The 26,217-nt window shown below is 38.5% G+C and overlaps 1 long non-coding RNA gene across 1 annotated transcript; it reads left to right on the top strand.

Annotated features, from left to right (window-relative positions):
- The first annotated feature begins 6,030 nt into the window (after window positions 1-6,030).
- On the top strand, window positions 6,031-19,726 carry LOC112401762 (uncharacterized). The gene is made up of 5 exons (XR_003003624.1): window positions 6,031-6,307; window positions 7,434-7,550; window positions 16,340-16,455; window positions 16,568-18,668; window positions 19,009-19,726. It is a non-coding gene; the product is annotated as an uncharacterized LOC112401762 (long non-coding RNA).
- Window positions 19,727-26,217: the final 6,491 nt, after the last annotated feature.

The following is a 26,217-nucleotide window of genomic DNA, read 5'->3' as shown; positions in this document are numbered from 1 at the left end:
GTGTCCACCTGTTTCTCACAGTATGACTTATTGACTTATGGTGTCTCCTATTTAAGAAGCATGAATGTATCTCTAGCTGTTACCAGAACAAACAGCTATAGAATGTAATGACCCACCCCATTTCTAAAATTACTAAATTCTATCAGTGAATAGTGTATAGAAAACAGTTTGGAATTTTTTAAACTGGTCAACTTAAAAACTAGAATACCTTTCTATTTTTGTAATGTTCAAGATTTCAACAACAATGGTTTTAATGTATCACTCTTGCACTGTTATGTCTTGTGTTTTAACTGGGCAAGCTAGTGAAATATTCAATGTCGATACTCAATTCAATGTTAATACTCTTGTGTTAGAAACACCCTTTGAAAATACGTTAGAAAATACAAAATTGTTTACCTGTGATAAAGAATAAGTTTGTGATTGGAAGAATTATACTGTTTTTCTTGTACAAATAATCCTTAAAGCAGCTGTTCAGTCTCACAATGATGTTGGAAGCATATTTTATGCAGCCTAAAAACTATTTCTGTATTAGATATTTAAATGCATGAGGATAAGTTCTAATTGCTTTTTGTTTAAAACAGAAACATAGAAGAAGCATTAGCCCCAGTTTGTACAAAATGTCTGCTGCAACTGAACTCACGTTAGTTCACAATTGAAAATCATTCCAGTTTTGTAAAACTGCTGCTACTGGTTTTATCAATAAAGTCTAAGCAGATGGCTTATACGTATACATGTGAAATTTTTGTATGTCAAAAAAGATAGTTTTGCAGCATCAACATGCAAATTTTATGGGCCTGAGTGATATTACTTATTTCATTATATACAAAAACCGTTAACTCTCAAACCATACCAACTGCAGACACAGATATATTAGAACTATAAGTATGACATTTATGACCCATATAATTTATTTTGATTTTAGGGTGCTGTAGGCTTTTATGTGGAACACAGATACACATCAATGTATATCAACTCAAAAGCTAGCTTAAAGTGTTGAATTTAAATTAAGAATATTGGGTAAAATTGGGTCGTTTGTTGAGATGTGAATGAACCTAGAGACTGTCATACAGAGTGCAGTAAGTCAGAAAGAGAAAAACAAATATCATATATTAACGCATGTATGTGGAACCTAGAAAAATGATACAGATGAACCGGTTTTCAGGGCAGAAGTTGAGACACAGATGTAGAGAACAAACGTATGGACACCAAGGGGGGAAAGCCGTGGGGGGGCGGGGATGGTGGTGTGCTGAATTGGGTGATTGGGATTGACATGTATACACTGATGTGTATAAAATGGATGGCTAATAAGAACCTGCTGTATAAAAAAAAGAAAAAGAATATTGGGTAAGTAAGGAGCTCTATAAATGTAAAGATCACCTGAAATAACTTAATTTCATCTGAGGAGCATTCTGAGAAGGCAATATATAGGCATTCCTGTACAAATGTGTGGGTAATTACTCATCCAAGAGGCTCTCGTCCAGAGGTCTCTCCCTTCTACGTATAGACAGTTCTGATAAGTTTTCAAGGCTCCGATGCGGCAAGCTAGAAGTAGAGTGAGCAGAGCTATTATGAACAGCCACCTCCACAGCAGTAAAAACACAACTAATATCCCCAAGACAAAAAAAAAGAAAATGGAAGAAAAAAACTATAGATGTTTCAGGGAAAATTTATTTTTACCATTTTGCATACTGTATTAGTTGAGGGAATTAATGCTACGTGTTATAACAAGCCTAAATGTCAGTGAGTTAGTATAAGAAAGGTTTATTTTCACTAAGATGTTCTTCCTCATACAGCTTGCTTTCTTAGCATCTCAGGAATTGAAGCCCATCTCAGAATCCTTAGGGCCTCTAAAGGAATATTTAGTTGGTCATACAAATAGAGGGGGAAGAAAAGGCATGAGAATCGAATCGCTTTAAGGAGCCAGGCTAAGAGGTGGCAACCTCTCCTTCTGTGTGTCCATTGGCCAGAGCTAGTCACTTGGTTCCCCTTACGTTTAAGAAGGCTGGGAATTGTTGTTTATTTGTGCATACGGAAAAATGAATCCGTTTAGTGAGAATCTTCTAGGCAGAATTTGGCACACATTTTTTTTCTTCTCTTTAAAAAAATTATCTCAAATGTTGTGGTAGTGGTGATTATTTAAGGAAGGCTTGCTAATTGCAAGCTCATTTCTTATGTTGCTGAAGTTCTTCCTAACCTGTGGTGACAGTAGAACATTACACGCTGATTAAGAATTCTACTTGTTCACGCTAGTCATCTTAGAGCATCTTAACACTGTTTAGAGCGGTTGTGGGGGGTTGCAAGTAAAGATCATTTGAGGTCACATTTCTAAAGCCACAGGGCAGAGTTTGAGCACTCAGACTGATACAGTTGAGCATTTCTACATGTGTCTGGGCACTACATATTGATACATATGTGATATTTTAAAAAAAAAACAGAAAATATATAAAATTGTGAGCAAAAGCAGAAAATTGCTGAGGGAACAGATTTTTAAAGTAACTCATCTGCAGAACGAAAAACTTGACAAATTTGATTGCTGTCTTCTGACATTCCTTCAACAGAGACTTAAACATCCTTAAATGTTAAAATAATTGAGACAGCCATCTATGACTCTGATTCTTAAAGTCTTTTGTAGCAATTAAAAAATCGTAATCATCTTGAATAACATTTTATTGATGAATCAAATCACATTATATGTCTTGTAAACCTCATAGTCTCTTTACAGTTTCTCTAGGGTTTCTCCAGGGAGATTCAGAGACATGGCTCAAGAGGACTTGGGTGACAATTCAGAGCTCTGATGAATTTTAATGTGCATTCTACTACATTATACAACATCTCATCCTTTTCAGCAGACAGATAAGGAGTAGGAGACAGGATTAGCATTACTTCTGTGGTTGTCTCAAGGAGGGACAAGATTCAGTGGTGAAAAGATTAGAATTTAGATGAATTCTAAGGTGGTTAGTGTGGTATTTATTTAATTTTTAAATCCAAAATTGTTTAGTGAAGGGTTTGCTCTAATCACCAGAAGAATTGAAGAATTTATAAAATTATATCTGCAGACACAGTGGGTCCAGTAAAGATTAAACTCTTATACCCATGTTCTATTTCTGGCTTTGCCACCAAGCAATTCTGCAATCTTGAGGTTACCTTGACCTTTTCCTTCATGTCTTCAAAAATCTGTTATTTTTCTTGAGGTGGTCCCTCAAGATGAAGAGGGAATTTGGCAATTATTTGGTGAGTTACATTGACAGCAGGAAAGGCAATTTCCTGGTCCATTCTAATAAGGTATACTAAAGTTGCGGTTCGTTTTGGTCAAGTTAGCTAGCTGCTTCTAAACAGATTTTTTTTTTCGCTCCATAGAGATGCAGCATGTGATGACGGAGGCTACGTTTCACCTGAGGTAGAGGAGAATTTTAAGGAAAGATGAAACAGTTCAACTCAGAGGTCTCACACCTACTTTGGAGGACACAGAAAGAAGAGAATTAGGAAAACAGATAAAGGACTTTTAGGTTATTTTCCAATGCCATTAAAATTCAGATAGTGACTTTTTTTTGTTGTAGAAATCAGTTCATGTTTTGTGTTTTTTTCCAACCAAACTCAGCCAGAGTGTTCTTTTTTTTTTTTATTTTATATTGGAGTATAGTTGATTTACAATGTTGTGTTAGTTTCAGGTGTACAGATAGTGAACTTTATAAAATGGTTTGAGAAGGAAAAGAAGTTACTATATCAGTGCAACATCTCACTAAGGGCAGAAAACAGTTTTCTATGTGAGAGGCTTTTTTCCTCTCCTTCACTTAACAAAAAGTACAGCAACTAGTGGCTGCCCTCATGGCTTATGTAAGCTCACTGATAGCTGCATAGCTAAGGTGAAAACAGAAGCCTTGAACCAGGCAGGGTGGGTGCATCCATTCACATGTGCTTGTGATTCCCTTTGATGTACCAGGCACTGTGTGCTAGGAGCTGGGAATACAGTGTTAAGGCGGAACAAGCTGGAAACCTGGCGTGATGAATATTGTGAAGTGGGATCAGTAGGATGATTTGGGAATGTAATTAGGAGCCTAATCTAGTTGGTGGGAGGCTCCGAGGGAAAGCCACTATGAAGAAGTGGTAGTTCAGCTGAGACTTGAAGGCTGAGTAGGAGTAAGCCAGGTGAAAGGGAGGCACATTAAGGAAGGAGAAACATGTGCAAAATACCTGAGACAAATGAGAACCTTCCGTATTCAAGGAAACTGAAAAAAATGGACTGTGAACAGTAAAGGAGAGCGCCTCCTGAGATGGGCTAGCCAAGAAGGCAAGGCTGACTGAGATATCAGCTCCTTTCTTCCTTGACAGTGAAAAAGAAAGAATTAGCAGTGGTGCAATTCTGGCTGTGGCTATTGCCCAGATTTGAGGTGTGCTGGTCTCAAAGCCCTCTTTCATACCTTATAGCTGAAATGTGATCATCTGATCTTCAACCCACTTATTACTTCTTCCAGACAGCTAGATGTTAGGTTACCAGCTTTTTTCTCCAGCTTTACTGAGGTATAACGGACAAAACTGTAGGATATTTAAAGCATACAACATAATGATTTAATATACATTGTGAATGGATGTCTAAAACTGAGTTTATTATTAACACAAGATTAATAATAAACACAAAGTTATCAGCTTTTAAATCTTAGGGCTAACAAACTCTTAACTCTACGTTTTGTCATAGGTGTTGAGTTGGTACTGGGTGCCTGAGGGGGCAGGGGCCCCTGAGATTTGTAGGGCCACTTTCCGTAGCCCTTTCAACCTTGCAGAATGTCTGCTATTACAGGAGTCAACATGACACTGTACAGCAGCTCTGCCCTGGCTCCAAAGACTGCAGCTTTTCTTTTAAGTTGATTCCCAGTGCTGCCTTCTTCCTTCCAGGCCCTGGCCTGAAGCTGTAGGGAAGTTGTGTATCTGCTTCTTCAATGAGATTCCCTTTCTGAGAATAGCATGGGCAAAATTTCTCTGCTACGTTTGTCATCTTCCCTTCTTTAATATCGTCCATTGGCTACCCAAATTTGCCCACTTTGACATTCTCAACATCCCCCTTCACCCAAGAACAATAACTGCATTGAACAACAACAAGAAGAAGCAATGATAAAAAATAAAAACATAGCCTGAGTGATCCAATACAGAGACAATACAAGCCTTTGGGTGAATTTATACTAAAGTGTAAATGACTGGAACATGCATATCTTCTCCAGTCTCCCTTGTGAAAAGTACATTCTCCTGCATATTTTTATTTTAAAGAAGTTTTCCTATTAGCCTGAGGTTTTAATTAGCCACTGAATCAAAGTGAAGTCCTTCTAACTGCATAAAGTATTTTAGACCACAGGATCATTTTTTTCTGAAACCTTTGGCACCAGCAGGCAGCCACGGACACTGCCAAAAGGAATTAGACTCTGGACTGATTTTCATGTATTAGTTATTTTTACCCTCTTCAAAATCTATCAACTGTTCAAACCTGCATACACAAACAGGAACATTGGGGAGAAGAGTCCCAGAGGGTGGAAGATCCCCTACTCACCCCACGTGCCTCACCTCATGTCACACACTCCTCTCTCTCTCCCCTTGCTGGGGACCTACCCCAAGGCCATCCCAGTTGGTCTCAAGGCACTGACCGAGTCCTGCTTCACAGCCGCTGGAAGTGCCAACCCACTCGCGTCCCCAAGCCCGATCCTTCCACGGGACACCCAGCTAGGGTCTACAGCGAGTGACCCTGCCGTGGGAGGCGCGGCCCCCGTCACCTGCCCAAGCCGGCGGAGCAGGGCCTGAAGCCCCGCGCGCTCAGCCAACCGCAGCTCCCCAGGCCGCTCTCCAGGACCCAACTCAGGCGAGCACAGGAGCCCCTGTTTGGGGTTATTTGTTCGCCTCCCTCCTGGTTCCTGCTCCCAAACCTTCCACCCAGCAGCCGCCGCCAGCGCACCCGAACCGCAGGAAAGTTGCTCTCTAGCTGTGGAGGGGAGTCATCGCCTCCTAGCAACGCTCCTAGCAACCGGTAACATCTGCTCCCTCTGGTCCAATGCGAGCTGAGAACAGCTGCGCGCCCGCCTCGCGTCGCGAACCCTGAGCGAGAGGAGCTTCAGAGACTGGAGGGACGGACCTGCAGGAGCCAGGGCAGCCCGCCGAGCTGCAGTTGCCTCTGCTGCCACTGTCGCGCCGCCGCCGCCGTCGCTGTCGCTGTCAGCGCCCGTCTGAAGAGGGACAGCGCCGCAAAACGGGAGGGAGCACCGGATCCCGCGCCTTTATGAAACAGGTGCGTGCACCTGTCTCCTGGTGAGTGGACCCAGATCGCAAGGTACGTCTGGACTCATCCAGCCAGGTGCCCTCCTCTGAGACTCAGAAAAGACTCTTTCATTGAGGGTGTGGATAGGGACGTATTCTGGGATCCTACCCCGCCCCCAGCCATTGAAAAGTGGCTAGCTGGTGGTCCCAAAGAACATGATTTGATTTTTTTTTTTTTTTTTTTTTTAATCTTGGGGTTGTTCTTGCAGATTCTCCTGCCCGTCGCTGTTAGGTTTGGGCTCGGAAGTTTTCAGTCCTCCCTGTTTTCCCTTTGACTTCGCTGACTGTGTGCAGCTAGGAGGGCTGGAAGCAGTGAGCTCCCATAGAAAACCTATGGTTAAGGCGAAAAGGATAGTGTAGTCTCGACTAATTGAATCAACACGTACGGAGAGCAACATTCTTTTTAGGTCCTGCTCTGGAAAGGGTCCATTTGGCCGGGAGCAGCCAGTTCACTGTTACTCAATCTCCTGAAAAGTAACCATAGTAACTCACCTCTCTTTTGATGGGATCCTCCTCATTGGCTGCCTATCTTCCTTTGGAAAGCTCATCTCTCTAAATATAGAAGATGATGAGATCTGTAAGCATACATCCATGTTAAAAAAAAAAAAGGTGCAGTTAAATATGGCCCTTTAAAGAAAAACTGTCTTCAAAGAAAAAGTACTATTTGGCTATTTCAAATCTTGTGAGAAATAGTGTGTATCCCAGTGAACGATTGAGTTAGTCTGTTTTGAGTTAACTGCTGAATTGTTACTTTAGAGAGAATATTTCTTGAAATTATACAAAATCTGGCATTTAAAAACAAGTATATCTGACTCTGATTTAAAAAAAAAAAAAAATCAGCGTACTGATAATGTCCCCCAAATAATCTCCTAGTGAATAGTTGGTGAGATCTGTGATTCACTTATTTTCACATTTCTTAGGGTAGTTAAGATTCCTCATGTTCACAGTTAAATCTGGAGAACATTGAAGTAATTGTGTATGTTTGAAGGTTTATCTCTCTGGTTCAGATCAACTCCACCTCAAACATCTTAGTGTCCTCCTACTGCATGCCTTCTCCTGACTTGGTAACTAGTTCAAGTCAGTGCAGTTCTGACTCTTCCAATGTTATTTGTGTCTTGCTCCTTGTTTCAAAATCTCAGGTAGCCATTCATGAGCCCGAGGCTTTGAGAAATGCTCGCTGTGCAAAGGGGAACTCTCACCAGATTTTCTGAAGCTGTCCTAGAGATACACTTTTCAGATTGATTCAGCATTACCAGGTAATCACTAGCTTAAAAGAAATTACCGTTTAAATATGTATCCAGGGAAATAAATGCTAATGTAGCATTACCATAACTTACAAGATCAATATAAGGGATTGTTTATATAGGTGGTTGCTGGGTAGAAGTCAATAGAGGTTCTCTGTAGAAAGGACATTTGTGGGCTGGCAGATTTTCCTCTCTAAGACCCATGTGAATAGGGTGAGGTCAAATTAGGTAGCTTGGCTTGGGGAACATACCAAGCGGAAACCCTGTGAGCACATTGGTGCCTGTCCGAAATGAAGGCAATGAAGAGAGCTCTCTCTGCAAAAAGAGATTGTAGTGATTTTTAAAATTTAATTTGCATTAAGATCATGGTGATAGAAACCCATGAGTGGTAAGCATTTTAAACTCCATTTTCAGAATATAATACAGTCCTATTTTTTATGTATAAAAATTTTAATGAGGGTTCAGCCCTCCAGCATTGTATAACTTTCACATGTACTGAGCTATCCATATGCAGTTCCTAGAGGTAGCCAACCTAGCAAATTACAATCAAATTCATGAAAGTATACCATGCCACATTTCTTCCCTTTCCTTTCTTCCCTTTGTAAAAATAAATAATTGAACAATTTTATTCAGAAACCTATTTGAAAATTTACTCTGTTCTGGTTGTATAGTTTTTATGGATATCATGAGATTTTAAAAGTACTGGTCTATGTAGTCACTTAGTAAAATATCTGTAGTTTAATAAATTTAAGCATTAAAGATGATTGTTTGAGCCATCAAAAATGTTGGTTTCATTAGCCTTTAGCACCACCCACCCTTTTCCCTTCCTCCATTATAATTACTACATTTTATGGTGAGAAACAAATCCAAAGAGACCAGTAGGATTTACTGTCATCTGTCATGAGATGCATATAAATTTCTAGTCATGCTATCAATCTGAGGAAAGTTTGAATAAAGCAGCCACAAGTATTTGCTCATGTATATGCATTAATCTTGTGCATTAGTAATTTATACACATCCTATCTCTGTGTAATATGCATAGAAGTTTAAAATCATTCAGTGCCCTTTAAGTTATGTGAATGAGTCTGCCCTTTCATTGAGATCACTGTCACAATCAAAAGGTCAAGTAAAAGGGGCTCTTAAATCTTAATTTTGATTCTATCATGAATGTATAATGTGCAGAATATTTACTGTGCGATTTTAATGTCCATATCTGTTTAAAGTCATTCATCAGAAAATATTATCATGGTCCTTAGTTTAAATACATAAAAATAAATCACATAAATCACTATAGTGTAAACATTTAATCCTAGAGACATCGGTAGATCCTAAGTTAGAGCATGAAAAATATTCCACCAATCTGTAATGAAGGATCTAGTCACTCTTATCAATGGGAACACCAGCTGTACTTGTACATACCATGGATTATAAAAAGGGGTGTACTTAGGTCTGTAAGACTTAGATAAGGCTGAGTTTAAGCAAGTTAAAACTGAAATCAAGTCTAATTTCAGTTTTTCATCAAATACTCTATCTGGAAGCTTTTAGGTGTTTATGAACATTCCATGTTCAGTTTTATGTCACGTTACTTTCATGGGATTTAGAAGACGCTTTGAAACATGGAGAAATGTTGAAAGGTTTGATTAAGATGCTGGGGCCCTTACCTCTACATCTGGGCTGTCCACTGCGAACTCATGCCAGCTGGCTTTAGCTGTCAAAACACCAACATCCCAACAATAGCTCTAAAGCCAAGGCGCAACCAGTTCAGATTGTTGTATCTGTAAAAGCAATATGTTTCAGAAACCCAGAAAAAGCTGAAATAAAATAGCGATTTCAGAAGCAGGGTGGCAAATTGACTATAACTGTGTAGTACTAAAACCGAGGAAGAAGTACACCTTTAGATATTGGGAGGAAGTAATCCTTGTCAACCCTCCCCACCCTCCATCTTATTTTTAATAAGGTCTGTCTAAATAGTCTTGGTACGTTGCTTTAATGTTTCCCCCTTTTAACCTAACCAATTATTTTTTAATTTTTCCTGATTAAATTTAACAGGCTAAAAACAGAGTCATCTAGTTTGCTGCAATAATTCTCAGTGGGGTGGTAGGAGGATATTAAAAAGTACTAAGGGTTTGCTAGTGTTATGTTCAGTATTGTAATATAAGTATATTTAGAAAAAATTTAAACCTTTTCTCATGTTATAAATTATAGAAAGTAAAATGCAACACAAAAATCTTCTTGGGAGGTAGAGATACAAGAGTCTTCTAAATATCAGTGATGATCAAAAGGGGTGGAGGGAGAGGTGTGAAGCTGGGAAACCCCCTCCGCAGGGGTGTAGCAGAGTTTGTGTTATTTTTTAAATGCTTATTAAAAGGGGGTGTGTGGTAATACATCAAGAAAAATTGGGGATGTTGCAGAGAGAACCAGGACTCAGGAGCCTGGAGTCTCAATTCTGTCTCCATGTGCTACCTGTTGTACTACTTTATGGCTCAGTTTCTCCATGTCTAACATGGGGGATAAGCCCATCTACTAAGTGGCATGCTTGAGTTGAACACAATACAATAATTTAATGAAGCACCTATCACTCTTTAGAATAAAGGTGCCCTGTGAATGAAGGACATTTCATCACTAGAGCAACTCCAGGTGGCGACACAAAGCAGGCACCATATGAGTGAGGGCAGAGAATTAGCCAACTCCAGAGCAAATTCTCATACAGTCGGTCCTCGATTTTCACGGATGTGGAACCCACGGATATGGAGAGTCGACTGTACTACACCAGTTTACATAAGGGACTTGAGCATCTGCAGATTTGGGTATCCGTGGGGGCCCTGGAACCAATGCCCTGATACTGAGGGACGACTGTGTATTATTAGTGAGTGAAGTTAATGGTTAGTTCCGTTTTATGTTTTTCCTCAACCCTTCTGGGATATCTAGCTAAGTGTTTTTGGTGATATACCCAAACTTGATGTTAGTATCCAAGTGGAAGACAGTGAGGGTGATACAGATGGGGTACTTTTCAAAACACCACTGCCGTGCACATGTCAGGGGTTAAAAACCCTTCTCTCTGAGCCACAGACTGGGGTACCTAAGGAAGTTAGAGCATCTCCCTAGACATAAGATATTTCTTGGAACCTCCATCTGTCAGTGTTATTGCTTTGCCAGTTTTCTTTCTGATACATTTCCACTTTCCAAGGTAAAAGGTAGAGTGAAAGGGAGCCTCAGCCTCCAAAACAAGGGATGCACTTCTGAGGGGTGGTAAATCACAGAGTTTCCCCGAGGAACCTGTTGCACTTGGTCTGTCTCATTAATAGGGCCAGCTCATGGTAGAAGTTAGGTAAGCTTCAGTGCAGCATCTAAGGCAACTTCATGATTACGTGGCTGGTCATATCCCATTTAATGATGTTGTCTTTGGTTCAGAGACCATCACCAATGGAACAAGGTAGGTGTGTGGAACTAGTGGTCTTTTATTTAATATTCCACATCTGTGCTTGGGGCTATCCTCAATGCTCCTGGTTTCTTGAAAAACATTTCTAACTCTCTGGCTGTCAGTACCCCTGGAAGTTCCTAAGAAGGTTTTCCAGGAGCTGCAACTTGTCGGTAATTCTAAACTGCCAGTAGAGGCAATCATGTGCTTAGGGCGGATGATAAATCTGAAGGGACAGATTGCTTCATTGATTCAGAGCTAAAAACTGGCACTGAGTTCTGCTCCTCTAGAGCATATTATCCAGAAGGGTGCCAGACGAGAGGTTATGAGGGAGAAGACTGATGGCATATTGCTAAACATCAACAAAGCTAAAGGTCTATAGAAGGTGCAGCATTATAGCTTTGAATGTTGCACCTGCCTGCCTTCCTGCATACACTCATGGATGTTTCATGCACCCTCCGCTTAAGAAGAGAGGACAGATGTCCTCCACACAACACAGTGCTTCTGAGTAGCATACTTATATACATATATATGTGACTTCAAAAATGAGGCCACTACAGTAATAATACCTAATATTTAGTGAGCAGAAAATATGTGGATATATGACAGGCACGAAGTCCGTGCTTTTTAAACATCTCATTTAATCCACACATAACTCAATGAGTTTGATATTTGGCCTCACTTAATCGATGAGGAAACTCAGGCTCTTTGAGATTAAAGGCTTTGTCCAACATCACTAAGAAAATAAAATGAGGAACTGGGATTGGAACCAGTGCTGTAGGATAGCCCCAGCAGGTCGTGCTGAAGTGTTTGAAGCCATGCAGTGAGACTGCAGAATGTAACTAACAGTGACAGGTAGAGCAGCTCTTGAAACAAAAGTGCCCATGGCCCTTAAGGAAGGATTTTGGTAGCTTTGCCACCAGCAAAGCATTATTTAGATAGGTAGGGATATGTGCTTTTAAAGGCTCATGCCAGGCTAACACTATACAAAGAGAAATCACTGAGAGACTGGAAGCTGAGGCACGTGGTTTGTCCACATCACGGGTCAGTTGTTGATCTGAGACTAGAAGCACCTTATTTTCCCCATTGATCAAACTCTTCCTTTGTCTTTGGCTACAGATGCCCATGGCCAATAGGATGGTCTGAACTCTGTTTTGGCAGTGTGTTGATTAAAGTGTTGTGAGGCAGAAAATGAAAACCTTACCAAAATTAAGATACATTATACTCATTGCTTCCTTACCATCTCTCAGGCTTTTCACGGTCTTGGATAAAGAATTGTTTGCTATGACAGGAGTCGTTCTTTTATGATCGTCTGTACTCTCAAAGTGTTTGTAAATTAATTTGCTGATGATCTTTCTTTAATGTACTGCCTGTGGGCCGTGCACCAAATGAAATCACTTTTGTACAATAATAGGATTTCAGTTGTCTGGAGGCAGAAGCAGAAGAATAAGGGAGAGCATTTGAGCAATCATTTGTAATTACATTTGAAATGTTTATTTAAAGAAATATGTATCCATTGTACTGTCAGAACTCTAATGACAGGGATGGCCATTGTGTTCTGTGACTCTTAACTTGCTGTATTGAAGTTTTAGACTAGGAAATACATTGAAGCGTTGAGGCTGGCACAGATATTTTATGTGCCCAGAGGTTAGAACATTAAAATCAATTTGAATATTCAAGCCAGCATTAGCTATTTTACTTTTAGAGATAAATTTAGGTTCAACCTCATTCGTTTTATAATTTATATACTGTTCTCAGAGCTCAGGACATGGGCTATGAAGACATAAGATCATTTTACTTTTCCTTGTCTATTTCATCAGCTTTATTTGAATAACAGGCTGGGTTGAGTTGGGCTTTTTCATTATGGGAGAATTATATAAATAGATTTACATATGTTTATTGGATCATACAGGCAAACATTTGGAACTTCAGACTAACTTTAATTAATTCTCTAAATGACTATCTGGATATTTTTAAAACAGTTGCATTTCCTTCACTCCAAATGTATGACCAATGACAATATATCCAGAAACATTTTTCTGGAGCTTTTATAGTACTTGTGCTATTTTCAACTTGACCATTTGAAATATTCTTTTGCAGTCTTTTAACTCTCTAATTATAATTGAATATCTGTGGGAGGCAGAGCGGTGGAAAGAATCTTAGGGCCAGAGCTAGGAGGCCAGGTTGGGATTTGCTTCTGGGATAGATCTGTGCTTATTGACACTAATAAGAGCTAGGATTTGATTGAGTGCTTACTATATGCTGGGCATAATGCCAGTCACTTTCCACGAATTATGTCAGTGATCCTTTGAGACAGTATTATTTCTATCCCCACTTTACAAATGAAATATGTAAAGAGTTTATGTAATTTTCTCAAAGTCACACAGCTAAGAAGTGGTAGAGCTGGGCCACTTGCATCTGACTTCAAAACCCAAACTCTTAGCCACAAACCAAATTGGAAATCATTGAACCTTTCTGGGCCTCAGTTTCCTCATCTGTAAATCTTGTAGGCTGAACCATGTGATCAATAAATAGTTTCCAGCTTTGAATTTTTTGAGTTCTCATGCAGCCGGGAAAATAGGTGTAGGAACTTACGTTTGCCATATATTTTAGCCTCAAAGTGGCTAAAAGCATCCTCCAAAATTTGATGCTGAAAACATTGCAAATGGCTAAACAGCATGCAAGGAAGTAATTGTCAAACAGATAGCAGCTGTGAAAACTTTTCAGCATTTCAACAACCCATGGGGGTGTTTCTTAAGAACAATAAACTAAGTGGCTAAGCGTGTTGCCCATGGAGCTGAGACACAAATCTAGACCCCTGAGAAATTACTGTGTTTCCAGGGTCTAATACATTCTCTATCTTAGGATAACTGCCTGAATACAGCAGACAGAATCTTTATGAACCTCGGAGCCATTGCTATAATTTTTTGGTCTTGATGTTAAATAAAAAATCTTCTACTAGGTCATCACTTGCTTTATTTGATATTTGGTTCTCCAAGCTGCCACCTGCCCTCCCTTGTGTCATTCGTTAAAAAGTTTTTAATTGGTCATAAATGTTGTAGACATTGTGTTACTTTATAAAATAAAATGAATATATCTATACACCTCCAAATATATATATGAATATATATACACATATCTATTTCCAAATCTTTCCTCATACTTTCCTGTACTACAGTAATTCACTGAGCCTTGTTAAAAAAAAAAAAAACAAACAGTGACCTGTCCAGCTATAATGCTGATAACCGTCAGTCGTTGATACTTCTTAATGTGAACCCAGGAATTTATGTTGAAAAGTGACTTGATTCTTTCTTCACTGTTAGTTAAAGTGGAGTCTGTCTTTGCTCATAAAGCTAAAACATCTAAGCCAATGTAGCCAATGTCACAGTAACAATGACAACAATGACAAAAATCCATCAAGCCGATTGCTTGGCATTCTCATGATTAAGCAATCAGTTGATTGGCTGAGTGTTCTGTTTTTCAAATTGCTTTTGTAGTGCTTCTACTACATTTGCCTAATGCTATGACATAGAGACTCTCAGACCTGCCTTATCAGCATCACGTGGAAATTTGTGAGAAATAGAAATTCTCTGCTCCTAGCCCAGATCTACTGAATTAAAACCTCTGGGGGTGGGACAAATAGCAGTTTGTGTTTTTAGGAGAGATGATTCTGGAGAGATGATGATTCTAATGTTCACTAACTTTTGAGAACCATGGTGGCATCAACTAGTTAAGCAGTTTAAAAAGAAATCAGTAACAATAATTAATTGTCATCATAGAACAACCCAAAGCGTCACCTAATTATTTGATTCACTCCTTTAAAAATACACCTAAGAAAATATTTACTAAAAAACAACCCCTGAGAAAACTGGGTTCAGTGATGCTTCCTTTGTTTTCATTATAAACAATTTTGTTTTCCTTTTTTCTAACTTCTGAAATCTGTGAAAACTCCATATAAACTGAAATATGCTTACTGAATTCAGAAATTGTATACCGACTTTGTTCCAATTGTGAATGATTATTACACATTTGTCTCTTTTTAGGTCAGACACACCAGTGGTTTAACATTCTTATTTCCCTTACAAAACATGCCAACTCTAATTTAAGGCTCTCTTGGGTTTATAATCCACAGTGGTGCCAGTGAAAAATTGGAAAGCTTTAGGTGTGATTTTTTGTAGCTTTTCCTACTTGTTAAGGAAAACCACCCAGCTACAAAAAGCTGCAGGAAATGTTATACAGATGCCACCAAATGGAGGAAAAACTTAGAAGAGGCATGTTCTTAAAGAGCACATTTTTAATATTTAAAACATTTAAGATGTTAGAGGAAAACATCAAATGTCTTGACTATGAACTTATTTAACCAACACATTAATAAACTACTCATTTTGTGAATCAAATGGTGTCAACACTTAAAAATATTCAGGCGTGTGTTTAAGGGTAAAATTGTTGATGCTTACGTGTAAACTTTTTCTCTGATCTGGTCCACTGAGGTTGAATGAGTACTGAACAGGACACAATTTGTAGTATTCTAAATTCATTCAAGGCTTTCACTAGGAAGCTCCTTATGTATCTTCAGCTTTCAAGGCTGTACTTGCCTCTTTTCCGTGATATCAGCACCACCTAGCGTACATACTAAAAACTCCCTTTAAACCAAACCATCTCTTTCTGAAAATCTGCCTTCAGAACACTGTCCTTTTTTAAACAAGTCAGAATTCTCAACAATAGTATGTTAAAGGAGAGAACAAAATTTTCACTTTCAGAAATCATACCAAGGTCAAGTTTTCAAGTCAGTGTGCTATTTAAACTTTTATTTACTTATGGTTTACCTCTGTTAAGCCAGGTGTTATGAGGATGGTTATACCATGACCATATCATAGGGTTTGTCTATAGACATGCAGTTATTTCTTTAAAGTGTAATGGGGTCACCAACCATTTTACACAAATTTGGTTAACCTAGCAACATTAAATTCCTTCTGTAAATGAGGCAGTTTTACTAAAAGAATGATGAAAGGTAACATCTCTTTCCATTGCATTTTTGTGCATCGACTTCAAATGTGGGTATGTTTTGACACTAAATGGCATGAAATCAAACAGAGGATTGGTAAGTATGTACTTTATTTCAGAGGGGCTGCATAAGGAAATAAATATAATTCTCCAACCTAGAGCATCTAATTTGGGTCTGAATAGTGGCATGTGCCTGCAAACAGGCTTCTCAGCCACAGGACAATTGCCACTGACTGCTTCACTGCGTTGCTCGGGAAATGAAGAGAGAATATTAATTTCTGGGGTCACCAGTTTCTTTTCACAAGTAGAACTTATGTTATAAAATACTCTTTTGCTACAGTAATATCTAATTTTTCTCCAATTATTTTATTTTCTATAGCTTATCCAGCAAAAGTATTAACACATACGTTAACAACGTCGAAAGTAGCCTACTTTAAGAGAAAATATGCAGAAGAAGAAGATTTACATCAAGATTACCATGGGTATTTTCCAAAAGTAAGGGTTTATTTATTATTTTTTAAAAAAAATTTTATGAGTCTTGTCGATAACAAAGGCTCTTGTTCTCATTTTTCTAAAATGTAGATTGAATGATGTATTTGCTTTCCAGCACCTGATACTGCCTGAGGACAGGACTTGCATTCTCAAACTTTCTCTAGAGAAGCTCAGATTTCTTGAAGACCCAGAAACCTACTTAAGAAGGTCTGTGTTAATTAACAATTTGCTGAGGAAGATCCATCTAGAGACGGAGAAAGAGAGCTATGAATACTTTAAAGAAGCTCCCTGTTATAAGACTGCTTATTCTGATACAAGAAAACGGCTGAAGTTTATGGTACAGGAATGCTGTTCTCAGTCTCTCTATTATGAAGAGCTGCATTCATATCATATTGTGCCTTATGCTTCGGAGAATGCCATTTATGGAATGGGCTACACTAGCAGCCACTTGGAGCAAAATTCTCAGTTGCTTATTTATAAAATGAATTAAAGTAACTGTTAAAGTCCATTGATACCTTGTTTCTAAATGCCTGAACTGTTTATAGTGAAGATGTTAACATAAGGCACTAATTATCGGTGCCCTTGAGATCAAAGATGAGATGCATGCTGAACTGATTGGAGAGAACCCTGGTTATTATTCAGCAGTCCTTACTATCAGCCAGCCAAATTGAAAATATGTCCACATATTATAAAGCGGAGAATAAGTGCTTTAGAAGCAAAGTTTTTTTTTTTTTTAAGGTAAGGTGTATAGGAAGGGACCTATATTAAGTTCTTACACAGATTAAAACATTTCAAGCCCCCTATTTCCAAATTCTACTACTCTTAATGGAAAGTAACAAAACGTAACAGATTCAGATTAAACAAATAATGTCTTGTCCCCGAGGATTAAAGGTGGAACGAATTAAATTTTCTGTAAATGATGAGAGGAAGGGTAGATCCTTTCTGAAATGCTTTGGCTTGTCAAGCATTGTGCCAAATAATTGACACCATTCTCCTTTTACCATTAGTGGCAATTCAAGATGTGGCAAACCTACTGCAATTTAACTGCTGAATGTAACAACCAGAACGCTCCACATCGATCCATTTTACATTATTATTGTTTTGACTTCATAGAGTTTTCTCTTTCAAAGTGAAATTTAATAAAATAGCCTTGCAGATGGGCTTTTGTCTAAGTTCTAGGGGTCAGTTAAAATTTGTGGTGGGCTTTTAGTTGAGTTTAAATTTATTTATGATGTCATTTTTATAGGCTGTGAAGCTCAGGAAAAGGGTAGGCAGGTAATATTTGATTTTAATAGGCAGGTAATTTAAAAAATCTTACCTGCAAAAACTGGTGAGAACAACAAAAATTCTACATGATGTTATTTCTTCATCTAAGAGTTCATTTAAGGCTGTCTGGATGAAACTTTGCACTGATTTTTGTATAACAGTCGACCATTCACTATTTGACAAAATGTTTCAGAATGCCTTTGGTGGTGAAGTTTAGATAAGTTCCTATATTTTGCAATTTGAAAGGTAATTATTTAACAAGTTTCATAGATTCCTGAAATTGTTTGAAATGGTTCGTGATGTTCTCTGAGGTTTGAGTGAGATGTCTGATTTCAATGTCCAGACGTACGTTCCATGGCGCAAACATCATTTAAAGAATTGTCATTAACTGATAAAACAGATTGGAAAACTAGGTGCCAAAGCTATATTCAAGAAAATACCAAAGACCCGAAGATGAGTGTTAGAGAGGCTATGATAATGAAGATAAGAATCTAAAATAAGGATTGTGCAGGGCATAGAAGAACAGTGTTAAAGGGATTTGGAATGATTTGCTTACTAATGTGCTTTCAAAGCACTCTATACATACATAATAATGATAGTCAAGGGCACGGCTTGGGCCTTCAGTGATCATATATTTTTGCAAATCTAAATATGGTGACTTGTCAACATTGTATCTTCCCTCATTGGATGCCATCTTGTAAACAAGAAGGTCTTTATCTCTTAAAGAGAATTTTGTTTTTAGTTTTGATTCACTACTTGCTCCCTCTAATGAATCATCGGGGTGATTAACATGGCTGCTTTCGGTATAAAGAATATTGGTGCCCTAATTAGCATGCATTGTTAAAGACCACATAGATATATAATTGATAAAAGTATTGGGTTTCTATTTAATTGCTCAATCAGAATTAGGAAAAATTGCTTTAGAACAAATTGGAAAATTATAATTGAGGGTAATTTTTTTTAATATACATTTATTTATTTTTATTTTTGGCTGCGTTGAGTCTTTGTTGGTGCACGCGGGCTTTCTCTAGTTGCGGGGAGCGGGGACTATTCTTCGTTGCGGTGCGCAGGCTTCTCATTGTAGTGGCTTCTCTTGTTGCGGAGCACGGGTTCTAGGCACGTGGGCTTCGGTAGTTGTGGCTCGCAGGCCGTAGAGCGCAGGCTCAGTAGTTGTGGCGCACGGGCTTAGTTGCTCCACGGCATGTGGGATCTTCCCGGACCAGGGCTCAAACCCGTATCCCCTGTATTGGCAGGCGGATTCTTAACCACTGCGCCACCAGGGAAGTCGAGGCTAGTTTTTAAGGCAATTTAGTGTGAATGGTGAGATAGCTTTGTCCTACAAATATAAATATTTTAAAAATAATTTAAGGGCAAAATTTGTCACCTAAGTTCAAAAACTTTATTTCACTGCTTATATCACACCTTATTCCTCAGAATATGTTTATTAAAATGTAGATTTCTTAAACAATGGGAATATTAATTGAATATACTCCAAATTTGAGAGGATAATTATTATGTACTTTGAAAGATAGAGTTAGCTCTCTAATAGCTTAAAACTTTTTACCAAAAGGAACGTTTGGCTGGTTTAGGACAGTGTCTACAAGAAAACATGCCAGTGCTAATAGGTATGACTTACAAATATACCACATATTGAAATTGTTTGAGGACAGAAATGTGTATACTTTGGGAGAGAAAAGAGAGGGAGAGAAAAAGTTTCCAAGAAAGTGTAAAATTGTAATATTTACTGTATGTCAGAAATGTTAAAGCAGGAACTCTTGGACAATGAACCCATAACAGACATAAAGTCTGTTTTATTTGGTGACATCATTAACTGAACTCTCTGAATCTTACATTCATATGTAGAGAAGGAACTGTCTTAGAAACCAGTGGTATTTGTGAATATGCTTTTTTTTTTTAAGAAATATGTGTTGATTTCAAAACAGGTTATTTAGAAAATATCTTTTAGAACATTTAATTTCTTTTCCAATAAACAATTCATAGACAAGGAGTTGACTAATGTCATCTTGACTTATTAAAAAAATACTAATTTGTATTTAAACTGTGTTAACTTGTCTGAGTTAACCAATAAGATTACTGTCATTTTACCATGGCAACCTGATATACAGGGAGACCCTATTCAGACCTGCTCTGCTGACTCCATCCTGCATGATCTATTATGGGAGATGCAAAGGTAAGAGAACAGTGACAACTTTTTTAGAACCTTGACATCCTTTCTTTGGTGACAAGAGCCATGCTTAATGTAAGAAAGATAGAATAGGAAATCTGAGTGCCTTTGGTAATGTTGATCAATCTTCTGGGTGCCCAGACAGCCTAAAGACCTGATAAAGAATAAGAAAATGAAACAGAGAGGAAAAATGAGGGTAAAAGGAAGAAAACAGGAGGGGATAGGGAAATAAGGAAAAGAATTAGTAAGTGAAAGCAAAAGTTGTTTCCTGTCGGGGGTGGGTGGTTGCTTGCTGTACTCAATTGTTCTTTCCTGTGTCTGCTGTAGATCCCAAATCCAAATTTGCACAATGTATTGATGTTTTCTTACATTCACCAATGATGCATAAGACTAGATTCTATTCAGCATATGTATTATTTGAAATGTGGTACTACTGTGAAATATCCCTGAAATGGAACTTCTTGGGTAGAGGAGAAAAGAAAAAATAGAAATTAAGTTGGAAGAAAAACTAAATTGTGAGCCTGTGTACATGTGGTTAAGTTCAAACACATGATCAGATTTCAGTGTACATCCCAAGATTTAATAAACTCAGTGCTAGAGGACTTGGAAATAAGTGCCATTCCCCACTGTTTATTGAGCAACTGCTATGAGCCGGGCACTGTGCCAGGGTTGGGGATACATAGGTGAATGATGCACAGTTCTTTTGTCCAAGCAGTTCATTGATAAGGGAGGAACTCGGAGATGTTTGGGTTTTGTTTTTAATGTATGAATTCTTTACTGGGAGTAGCACCTGAATTTCTCTTTTCCAAACTGTGTGATGGTTATCAGACGTGTATCTCCAAAGGTGTTTGCAGCTAAGAAGATGCACAGGGGAAGAGAATGTCTACTGACCTAGATTTTAGAGCAGAAGGAGAGTACATTCTGCTTTGCAGTGTATTTTATATTTGGAAGCATGATGGAAAACCAGTGCCGCAGAAGGGAAGTGTCGCTGGCCTTAGCTTCACCTGGGGCATAGGAGGAGGTAGGGAGACAAGTGCAAGTACAGAACAATTTCTCCTCCCCAACCTCTCTAGCTGTGACGTTCTTTTACAGGGCAAATCAGGTTAATATCAATGTCAAGGAGATCCTTGAAGGAGAAGCAAAATCAGGAGATCACAGCCTGAGAGCTGTATATAGTGTGCTCAAGGTTAGAAGGGCAGCTTCCTTTAATTTGCCTTGTGTTGCTCAATTGCTAAAATGAACCTCTGGATTTCTTAACATCAGCTACTGGCGCCATGCTCCTTCTCTCCACTGGCTTCCTCTGAATCACAGCCCCTGTCTTTGCAGTTTGCTGAAAGTGGAGGTTATGGTTCTAATTCTTTATTGCCTTTCCTTTCTTCCGTCATTGATACTGATTTGCTCAAAAATATTGTACCTGGAAAAAAGCAACAATTTGCAGTACTGGTTGAACTCCCTTGGGAAAGGTTTCCAGAGTGTATCAAACTAGAATTCATCTCAGTTTCTTGATACAATTCTTTTAAAAACGACTCTACATCGTCATTAAATAATTGTCTACTAAGGTAATCTTTATGTTTCTAGAGTTCAGTGAAAGGTTATCAGTTCTACATGTTTTGCTAAAGAAAATACCTTAGGTTGGAAACAATGGAAGATCATGTGTAATTAATTCAAGCAGTTCATGAGTATTTATATAATATTTGGAATTTAAATTTATGTTCTTTTTTCCCATTCTCAAACTTCATTACTATACATCAGCAATGTGACATGTCTCCGAATTTTTATTTCCTTATTAAATGGATCATTTCTGAAAGTTGTTGTTACATTCATGGTTGAACCCTTTGGATGATATTTCCCTATTAAAGTTTCTAACTTTCCACAAGGATTATTCTATAGTTGGGTAGATAAAGAACATTCCTCTACATTAGCACTTCTTAAACCTTCTTTTGCATATAAGTCACTGGATATCAAGTTAGAATACAAACCCTTTTTAGTAGTTCTGGGGTGGGGTCTGAGAGTCTGCATTTCTCAAGTTTCCTAGGTGATATGGGTGTTGCTCTTCCACTGGTTCAAAGCATATGCATTCATGTCTGTTTTCCATAGCAATTTTTTTCTTTAAAGAAATGAAAAGCAAAAAGTAAGTATCATAAGCTGGTTTTCCAAATTGGTCACAAATATTACAATATTTTATAAAGTAAAATATCTAGAAAATGATTTATAAATTTTATCTACATCAAGTGCAGAAAGGGATCAAGGATGTAGTCATGTACCATTCTTAATCAGTCGGGAAGCGACACATGGTAAATTTCTTCTCCTGATTTTGTCCCCCTTGATTATACCCAGATAAGGGAGCTTCATTTGGTAACATTAAAGGTGAAATTTTGTTCACAGTTAACATGAATTTGGCAATTTCTTGCTTGACTAAATTTGAGAGAGTCTTATAAAAACCTTCTATGTTAAATTCAGACTTATGGGTGTCTGCATGGGCTGAAGAATTTGGTAAACCTGAGCTGAAAAATGGTACTTAGAATTTCGTCTTCTTGCCTGAACTCTTTCTTGAGCTTTGTTCCATGAGAGATCCTTCCCTTGCTATGGACTTTCTGTTTCTCTTTAGTTGTCGGTGTCTGAGTGAGGGGTGGAGGATTGGTGTAAATGAGGAAGTCAGATAAACTGTCGATTTGAGCATGCCAAGTGATTTTTGTCAGGCTCTCCTTTGGTCATAAATTATTGGTATAGCTATTGTGAAATATAGTGTCATAAATTTGTCACAAACCATTAACGAAAGGAGAAAAGCAGGAATTTAGTTTTGTGGGAACGTACCCAAATACCAAGCAGGTAGTGTTCTACAACATTTATTTGGGAAAATGTGTATGTGTTATATAATCTAAAATGTGTCTTTTTCACATTTAAAAATATTTGGGTCATGATTTAGAGTTTTTATTGGATTGTTTTTTAAGCTGAGAGGAAGAAGAAAGGTCACTGTATTTTAAAACACATTTGACATGTTAATAATAAAATTTTATTTCTGGTGAAATATAGGTGCCTTTATTAAGTAGGGGCGGGGGGATCATGAACTTCGGCATTTGCTTTATGTCCCTCACTTCCAGAGGTCTCATTTTAAAGGCGTATGGTTTTATTTCTTTCAATAGTTTATTTTCAACACAAATTTTGCTGAAGTATTTTGAAGACATTTCCAATCTCTAGGTGGATTTTTTTTTTTTCACTAAAATTGACCCTGAAATGTTTTTGAGGTAGCATGAGTCATGAGAACACTTGACAGAACTCACTCAATTTAGGTCTTGTTCAAATATAAGATCATAAATCTCAGAGTCAAAGATAATTTCTCTACCCATAGAACAGCAGATGTACTCAATGGTCCTTCATAGATTTGTTAGGCAAAGGGCAGGTGGCTCACACCAGGAAAATAGATTCCTTCTCTTTCTAGTACAAAATGGTGTTTATTATCAATTTTGCAAGCCAGTGATTATGAAACCCCCTATAATCCATTGACTTGTGTGGGATGTCAATACCCAAGTATAAGGTATTTCCAAATAAACAACATTTTTCTGTGTGTATCCAGCAAAACAAAATCTTGATTAATTTTACAGTTACTTGAGTAATCCAGGAACAACTAACCCATATAAATTACAGAGACTTTCATGTATGTGTTAGTGGAAACTTAAACACATATGGATGAACACACCTAAGATGGTAAAATAAAGAGCCAATTGGTCTCTGGAAGTAAAACAAAAAACAAAAATTAACCTTATATGTTATATAAGTGCCTTGGACACTGCCTAGTATGTATTTTGTGGTAATAAATCTTGTTGTCCAAGTGACTCTTAGTTTTTCTTTTTGTAAATAAATGCATTTTTTCCATTTGTGCTCTATTTTTGAGCCCAAAAGCAGGTGTTTATAATTTTCTCTCCTATTCGAAGGTTTAAGGAACACACACACACACGCACACGCGCACACACACACACAAAAGGATTTGATGATCATTTTTTCCTTGTTCCCATTTCCCTGACATTACTTCCCCACCTCACTCCACTCCAGCACTGGCCAGGCCCTCTATTTGCGACCTGATTGCTATCAGTGAAATTAATTAATAGTCATGGCAAGTTCTACCAGGACAAATCTTTATAAAGCCTTGGTTAAATCATCACAGTCATTCCTTCATACTGCAGCAGTGTCCTTAAAATTGTTTGATATGAGTCTGCTGAATTAAATATGTTCCACAGTGTGAGGGCCACCCCCAAACATTCACTGCTCTGGAAGGTATTTTTGCCGTTGCCTCATGGATTTTATAATTAGAAATGTTTGTAAACAGTGCTGTGTAAACACAAGTTATGTTGAATTACCATTACTCCTCTCAAGATAAAAGAAGATCTATCAAATAAACGATTAGTTCATATGTACAAGTAGAATATAGCTCCACTTTGACTGATTATGATCACAGCATTTCTATAGTTTATGAGGGAGCCAAACACAGAAGTTTTATCAGAATGTCTCATACTCATTTTTTAAAAATCAATCTGTGATGCAAACTAGGTCACCATTTTTTAATTATCAAATTAAAACGACTTCACCCTCACTTGACCTCATTGGCAGGAAGTCCAGTCTTTCTTCTGGGAAAGCCTTTTCCAAGGTGTTTCAGAGAGCCATTTCCACGGGTCACTAGCCAGCTTCAGCCCAAGATGAGAACGGAGGACCCCTTAAGGCAGATCATCTTGCCATCAGAGGCAGCAGCGGCTCAAGTGTCAATCTTGAGGTGTCACCATGGAAACTGGTACCAGCCAGGGCTAGGCCTTACTGCTTGTGATTACTGTGAATAGGGAAATGTCTCCTTACAATGGAACCTTATCCTGATTGCCCTATTTTTTAAAAAACACATGTAGGCTAAACACCTTCTCATGTCAAACTCTCCAAGGAAGTTTTCACTGTTGATATTAATCAGGAGATCTAAATAAACCAGTGACTGTTGTCTCTATTTAGCTTTCAAAATAAGCCTACTCTAAAAACTCTTCATTCTGTTATAGTTGATAGGCTATTAGGAACTGGGAAAAGTCTCCAACACTAAGTAGTTCATTGTCTCTGGTTTGCATTACTTCCACTTTCCTGGATCCCTGCCTAAGTGAATGGAATTCAATCGATGCAGTCAGTACAGAGAGAGCTTTCTGCCTGGGCATAAGAAGCAGGCACATGTGGGAGGCAGAACCACAGAAACAACCTGGACCACGGGTACAAATGCACCAGGGACTTAAATACCTACTTCCATATTTAGAGGAAAAGGGCCCTGGGCATGGGTCCAAGACTTAGAGTTGTTGTTTTTCCTTCTTTGAATTTGCTTTGTGGGAATGAGACAGATGGCTGGACTGATTGCTACTCTCACTTCTATACTTCACAATTAATTTATTTTCACTGGTTGGGTTTCATCTAAAGAAACTCATAGATTTCTTTGCATACTACTGGCCCACTGCTTTATAAACTTGAGTCCTATTACTCTGGAACAAAGACTCAGTAATGGTCCGTAAGAGTTTGACATTACCTGGGAGAATGCAGGTGATATCCTCAGCCATAATCAATTACAGTATTGGAAAAATCCTCTCAGACATGGTGAAGAAGCTTACATTTTATATCTGAATTATAGTATGACAACACTTCAGTAATGGTTACAGCCCTTTCTCTAATATCCAGTACTTTTCAAGACAACTCTGCCTATAACACACATCCTCAAAAGAAAGTTTGTAGGCTAAGTGTTGACTTTAAATCTTGACTTCCCAGTTAAAATTTACTGGAAAAACTTATCACATTGCATATTTTGCCTTTTGGGTATTTCTTGTTGCCTGAAGAATGAAAAGCTATTCTTAGAAAGTTGCTTTCCTTGCTGGTACCTTCAAAGTGGTCTGGAACTCTGACTGGGGCTGGGTCTGCCACAGTCCATGCCCTGACCCATGCATATCTTCTTCTTGGATCGATCCCTTGATCATTAGGTAATATCCTTCTTTGCCTCTTGTTATAGTCTTTTTCCTGGAAATACTTCTGGCTCACTGGTGGGTGGAGCCAGGTCCCAGGGTCTCTGGCTGCAGGGACCTGGGAGTCCCAGAGTTGGTGTGTGGGTTGGCTGGTGGGCCCCCCTCAGGACCTCAGGGGGCTCTTGAGGCTGGTACCTGCCCACTGGAGGGCAGAGTTGTGTACTGGACGCTCTGGCTGCAGGGTTCTGGGAGTCCTGGGGCTAGTGCCTGTGTACTGGTCTGTGGGGCCAGATCTTGGGCCCTCTGGTGAACAGGGCCCTGTCCTGGGGTGGCTGCGAGATCAGG

Source organism: Neophocaena asiaeorientalis, unplaced genomic scaffold, assembly GCF_003031525.2.
Source record: "Neophocaena asiaeorientalis asiaeorientalis breed wild unplaced genomic scaffold, Neophocaena_asiaeorientalis_V1.1 scaffold698, whole genome shotgun sequence".
Classification (NCBI taxonomy): Eukaryota; Metazoa; Chordata; class Mammalia; order Artiodactyla; family Phocoenidae; genus Neophocaena; species Neophocaena asiaeorientalis.
The sequence above is the reverse complement of the archived record's forward strand: the minus strand, read 5'-3'. Positions and strand labels throughout refer to the sequence as shown.